Here is a 7,109-nt window from a genome sequence, read left to right on the forward strand (position 1 = left end):
CTTGTTTTCCTTTCCAGGGCTGCTTCAATGAACAAATCAAAGCACATCTAGTGGAGAGTTCAAAACATCACTATGAGTAGGGAGATAACCAAAGTCACAACAGAGAGCAAGTAACACTCTCCAAAAACACCTCCTGAAGTGATAGGCCCTGGGAAGTGTATGAGCCCTCTTTAATATAGTAGTGTTCACAGGTGCAAGGCACATAACAAGTTTTTAAAACACATAAAGGACAGAAAACTAGTCAAAATAATGAAACAGAAGAATTCTCCTCAAAAGAAATTACAGGAAGAAATGACAGCTAAAGAATTGCTCAAAACAGATATAAACACTATAACTGAAGAATAATTTAGAATAATAGTCATAAGATTAACTGCTGCACTTGAAAAAAAACATAGAAGACAAAAGAAAATCTATTGCTGAAGAAATCAAGGAACTAAAAAATAGCTATGATGAACTAAAAAATGTTGTAAATGAGCTGCAAAATAGACTAGAGGTGGTGACAGCGAGAATTGAAGAAGCAAAGGGGAGAATAGGTGAAATAGAAGATAAAATTATGGAAAAAGAGAAATCTGAGAAAAAGAGAGATAAAAAAATCTGGATCACAAGGGCAGAATTAGAGAACTAAGTGATCCATTGAAATGGAACAATAACTGTATTATAGGAGTTCCAGAAGGAGAAGAGAGAGAGGGGCCGAGGTTGTGCTTCAACATTTTATAGCTGACAACTCCTCCAATCTGGGGAAGGAAGCAGACGTTGAAATCCATGAGGCACAGAAAACTCCCCCCGACATGACTTGAATTGATCTTCTGCACAATATATCATAGTGAAACTGGCAAAATACAAAGAGAATTCTGAAAGCAGCTAGGGATAAAAGGGCCTTAATCTACAAGGGTAGACACACAAGGATATTAGCTGACCTAACCACTGTAACTTTGCAGACCAGAAAGAAAACACAGGAAATGTTCAGTGTGATGAATAGGAAAAATATGCAGCCAAGAATTCTTTATCCAGCAAGTCTGTCATTGAGAATAGAATGAGACTTAAATGTTTTCCCAAACAAAAATTGAATGAACTCAACACTACTAAACCAGCCCTACAAGTGATCCTAATGGGGATCCTGTGAGTGAAATGTTTCAAGGACCACAAAGTACCAGAGACATCACTTCAAGCATGAAATCTACAGATAACACAATGACTCTAAATTCATATCTTTCAATAATAACACTGGATGTAAATGGACTAAATATTCCAATCAAAAGACATAGGGTATCAGAATGGATAAAAGAAAACAAAATCCATCTATTTATTGTCTACAAGAGACCCATTTTAGGCCTGAGGACACCTTCAGCTTGAAAGTGAGGTGATGCAGAATCATCTGTCATGCTACTGGGAGTCAAAAGAAGCTAGAGTAGTCATACTTATATCAGACAAACTAGATTTTAATGTTTATTTTTGAGAAAGAGACAGAGACAGAGTGCAAGCAGGGGAGGACCAGAGAGAGAGGGAGACACAGAATCCAAATCAGGCTCTGGGTGCCAAGCTGTGAGCATGAAGCCTGATGTGTGACTCAAACTCATGGACCGCGAGATCATGACCATAGCTGAAGTCGGACACTCAACTGACTGAGCCACCCAGGCACCCCATACAAACTAGATTTTAAACTTAAGAATGTAAGAAGAATGAAGAAGGACATTATATAATAATCATGGGGTCTAGCCATCAAGAAGAACTAACTGTTATAAATGTATATGTACCAAATCCGGAAACACCCAAATATGCAAAATGATTAATCACAAATATAAGCAACGTTAATGGTAAGAATGTGGTAATTGAAGGGATTTTAATACTCCACTTACAGTAATGGACAGATAATCTAGACAGAAAACCAATAAAGAAACAATGACTCTGAATGACACACTGGACCAGATGGACTTGACAGATATATTTAGAACTTTCATCCTAAAGAGGCAGAATATGCATTCTTCTCGAGTGCACATGGAACATTGTCCAAGATAAATCACACATTGGGTCACAAAACAGCCATCAATAAATACAAAAGAATTGAAACCATACCATGCACACTTTCAGATCCAATGCTATGAAACTTGAAATAAACCACAGGAAAAAGTCTGGAAAGCCTCCAAATGAATGGAGGTTACAGAACATCCTACTAAAGAATGAATGTGTCAACCAGACAATTAAAGAAGAAATTTAAAAATATATAGAAATGAATGAAAATAAAACCACAACAATCCAAAGTCTTTGGGATGCAGCAAAGGCAGTCTTTTGCAAAATACATTGCAATCCAGGCCCATTTCAAGAAACAAGAAAAATCCCAAATACAAAATCTAGCAGCATATCTAAAGGAACTAGAAGCATAACAGAAAAGAAACCCCAAACCCATCATGAATAAACAAGTTCCTTTATGCCCAAATGAATTGGTTTAGTGTTTAATTTTTCTCATTTTAAGATCTTCTTCCTATGTTTCCTCTTCTTCGATGATTACCACACTGTCACTTGTTCCCTGCACATATACAACTCTAATGAAGTTGTAGAGAATGCAGATATAATTTCCAGATTCTCTAAATTAACTGCAATTCATGCCTTGCCCCAATACCAAAGTGTCCCCCAGTAATTTTGTTTACAAAAAACATTTGTATTATCTCCTCTGTAAATCAAGTTGTAAATATGTATATTCAAGATATATTCAGTTTATTCTTATATCATGATGAAGAAAATTTTCCAACTGCTGTCAAATTTCAAGGTGATGGGCAAATTGCCATCGCATGAATTCAATATCCATTATATATATATTCTTTATATATTATTATATTTATATATATTATTATATTTGTATATAATATTTATATTTTATATATATATACATATATATATATTTGTAAAAACTCTCCAGAAGATTTCACATCAATTTAGGGTCAGACCCTCTCAAGATTTTTGAAATAGTCTAAAGTGCTTCACTTTACCAAAAGGGAATGTTCTTATCTACCAGTAAGGGAAGAATTCTATGAAAGAGCTACCAGGTCAGATTTCCCAGAGAATTTTGAAGCCCATTGGTTTCCTAAAGTCTACCCTGGTTCCTTGAAATGTTTCGTCATGCTTGTATTTAGACATCCCTATATAATAAGTATTTTGTATTGCCTTAAGTCATCTAGAATTTACAGCATTGTGAGATGGCTTTCAATATTTTCAAATCATAACCCCAAAAGAGTGTCCTCTGGGGTCTTAGCAAGCATAGTTCTACACAATATCCTTTCATGAAATCTCACATAAGATTACACATCCCTTCAGGTGTTTCCACTATAGATTCTACTAAAAACAGACAGAGTATATACTTTGTGTATTTTAGGTACTTAGAATGAGTTATTACATATTTAAGAAAATGTGATTTATTTTTTAAAATTTATTTATTTATTTAGAGAGAGACAAAGACTGCATGAGTGGGGGAGGGGTATAGACAGAGGGAGAGAGAAAGAGAATCCCAAGCAGTCTGCCAACTGTCAGCGCAGAGCCTTACATAGGGCTCAAACTCATGAAACCATGAGCTCATGACCTGAGCTGAAACCAAAAGTCGGATGCTTAACCAACTGAGCCACCCAGGCACCCCAAGAAACATGTGACCTATTTTTTTAAAAGGGCATACAGTTTCAGGTGCATAATTATGTTAAAGAGGTATAGAACACACAGTATTTGTAATGCAGATATTTTCATACCTTTATATTACATGCTTTTATGAAATTTCATGTAATGAATTACCATTAATAGCTAGATAAATATGAAAATAGGTAGACATATTTTGAGAGATGAAAAGAAAATAATTACTACTGGAAGTACTTTGAGTTTGGATTCATAATGAAGATGGTTTGTTCTGTTTTATTGCACAAGAATGTGACAGATAGTTTGGAGTCCAAACTAGATCTAGTTCTAGTATTGCAACTTAGAAATAAAAAAGTTTGGATTACTAAATTTAACTCTATGAATGTTATTTAAGGTAAGCACACCAAAACCAGAATGAGATATGATATCACACCTGTTAAAATGGCTACTATCAAAAATATAAGAAGTATTGACCAGGATGGAGAGAAAAAGGGATATTTGTGTACAGTTCATGGGACTGTAAATTAGGTGTTCTTCAAATAATTAAAAATAGATATACCATATGATCCCACAATCCTCCTTCTGGGAAGTAAAAATCTATATCTTGAAGCAACATCTGCAGTTCTATAATTATTGCACCATTATTTCTAATAGCTAAGGTAGGTAAACAAACTAAGTGTTCATCAACAAATGAATGAATAGAGAAAGTGTGGAATATATATTAAACACAAAAGACTTCACCCAAAAATTGCTAAAACTGAAAAAGAATTCAGTAAAGTTTCAAGATACAAAATCAAAGAACAGAAATCCGTTGCATTCTGTACACAAATAATGAAGCAGCATGAAGAGAAAGTAAGGAATTAATCTTATTTACAATTGCACCCAAAGCAGTAAGATACCTAAGAATAAACTTAACAAATGTAGTAAAAAAACTGTACTGTGAAAACTTTAAAACACTGATGAAAAAATTTGAAGAGGACACAGAGAAATAGAAAGATATTCCGTGCTCATGGATTGGAAGAAAAAATATTGTTAAAATGTCTATACTACCCAAAGAAATATACACATTTAATGAATTTCCTATCAAAATATTAACATAAGTTTTTACAGAGCTAGAACAAACAATCCTAAAATTTTTAATGGAACCCAGAAGACCCAGAATAGCCAAAAAGAACTTGAAAAAGAAAAGCAAACTTGAAAACATCACAATTTCGGACTTCACAGAAAAATAGGTGTGATATTTACCATCTTTATGATAATGATCCAGCAACATCAAGAAAATTACCATCAAATTATTTTCACAAATACACCAGATATGCCTAGATTTATCATCAATATAGTTTCCAAATTATTTCTGTGTACCATTTCCATCTGATTTTCCCAAAGTATCGTTAATTTCTAATGGAGATATTATTATTTCACTTGAAGTTCAATTATACATACAGGAAGTTAAAAGATAAACTACAAAAGTTAAATAGAGAAAGTAAAATTAGTCACAATCTGTGTTTGGAAAAATAAATTGATAACTAATACATCCTCTATTTCTGTGAATACTTCAATTATTTCTAGATGTCCTTTAAATTTGGATAATCTACAATTGTCCCAGAAACAGACAGATTTTGCTTTTAATCTTTTTTGCCTTTATTATAATTTCAATTTTATGTTTTGAATAAAATTGAGACAAAGTATCATTTAATTAGAAATGACATATTCATTTAAATTAAGACAGTGTATAAGTAATAATAAATTTGCCCTGGCAACCACATAGCCACTATGCTCATTAGCAAAAATTCATTAGAGAGAACAGAAGGAGATATGTGCTTTCAGTTATGAGATGAATAAATCACAGGAAAAAAGACACAGCACGAAAATATAGTCAATGATATTGTGATAGTGTTGTGATGTAACATGTAGTAGCTACACTTATGGTGAGTGTAGAGTATGTATAAACTTGTCCAATCACTATGTTGTACACCTGAAACTAATACAACACTGTATGTCAACCATACACAAATAAAAATGTAAACAAACAAACAAACAAACAAAAACACACAAAAATCCAAGTAAGAACAGTATTGGAATTTGTTATATATATATAGTATTGGAATTTGTTATATATATATAGTATTAGAATTTGTTATATATATATATATATATATATAACATAATTGACAATTTTAACCATCTTTGACTGTACAATTCAGACCATATTTGTACAATTGGGTGACATACATGCATTCACATTTTTATTCAGTCATCATCACTATCCATGTCTACAATATTTTCATCAGCCCAAACTGAAGCTTCTCACTGTATAAACAATACTTCCCCAGTCCCCCATCCTACATCCTGCTAACAATTCTTTCTGTCTCAATTTTGCCTATTTTAGCTAATTCATAAAAGTGGAAACATAATAGTTGCCTTTTCTGTTTGGCTTATTTCATTTAGACAAATGTTCTCAAGATTCATCTATATTGTAGGATGTATTAGAATTTCATTCATTTTTAAGTGCAAATAATCCATTATGTGTATATATCACGTTTTTAATGCATTCCTCTTCCAGTAAGCATTTACCTTTCTCCCTATTGTGAATTATGCTGCTAAACACAAGTGTACACATATCTGCTAGAATTCCTGCTTTCAATTACTTTTTACTTTTTATTTTTTTTACACATGAATTATATTTTTTATTTTCTTTATTTTTAACATATGGAATTTATTGTCAAATTGGTTTCCATACAACACCCAGTGCTCATCCCAAAAGATGCCCTCTTCAATACCCATCACCTACCCTCCCCTCCCATCCACCCCCCATCAACCCTCAGTTTGTTATATATTTAGAAGCATAATTACTACATCATATAAGTTAATGGTGAACTTTCAGAGAATTGCCATACTGGTTTTCACAGCATGTGACCATTATACATTCCCATCAAAAATGTGCTAAGTTTCCAATTTCTCCATATTCTTGCCAGCATTTGTTGTTATTATTTATTGTTTAATAATAGCTTACATAATGGGTAAAAGGAATATTTCATTGTGGTTTTTATTTTCATTTCTCTAACACCTAGTGATGTTGACTGTTTTGTCAATTGCTTATCAGGCATTTGTATATATTCATTGGAGACATGCGTAATTAAATACTTTACCCATATTTTAACAACTTTTGTTGTTGAGGTTTATGAGTTATTTATGTATTCTAGATATTCATTTTTATATGATATATTTCCTTCAATTTAATGAGCTTTATTTTCACTTTATTAAAAGATGATTACCAGAGGGGAGGTGGGTGGGGTGGGAGGAAGGTTAAATAGGTGATGCGAATTAAGGACTTCATTTGTGATGAGCAATGAGTGTTCTATGGAAGAGTTGAATCGCCATATTTTACACATGAAATAATATATTACACTGTATGTTAACTAGCTGGAATATAAATAAAAACTTAAAAAAATAAGTTTTCTTTGATGTACAGTAATTTTTTCTTGTTAATATTT

At 32.6% G+C, this 7,109-nt stretch overlaps 1 long non-coding RNA gene across 1 annotated transcript; it reads left to right on the top strand.

Moving 5' to 3' along the window:
- Positions 1 to 1,337: 1,337 nt before the first annotated feature.
- On the top strand, positions 1,338 to 5,454 carry LOC115499418. The gene is made up of 3 exons (XR_003964162.1): positions 1,338 to 1,444; positions 4,270 to 4,278; positions 5,443 to 5,454. It is a non-coding gene; the product is annotated as an uncharacterized LOC115499418 (long non-coding RNA).
- Positions 5,455 to 7,109: the final 1,655 nt, after the last annotated feature.

Source organism: Lynx canadensis, chromosome A1 (genome assembly GCF_007474595.2).
Source record: "Lynx canadensis isolate LIC74 chromosome A1, mLynCan4.pri.v2, whole genome shotgun sequence".
In the NCBI taxonomy this organism is placed as follows: domain Eukaryota; kingdom Metazoa; phylum Chordata; class Mammalia; order Carnivora; family Felidae; genus Lynx; species Lynx canadensis.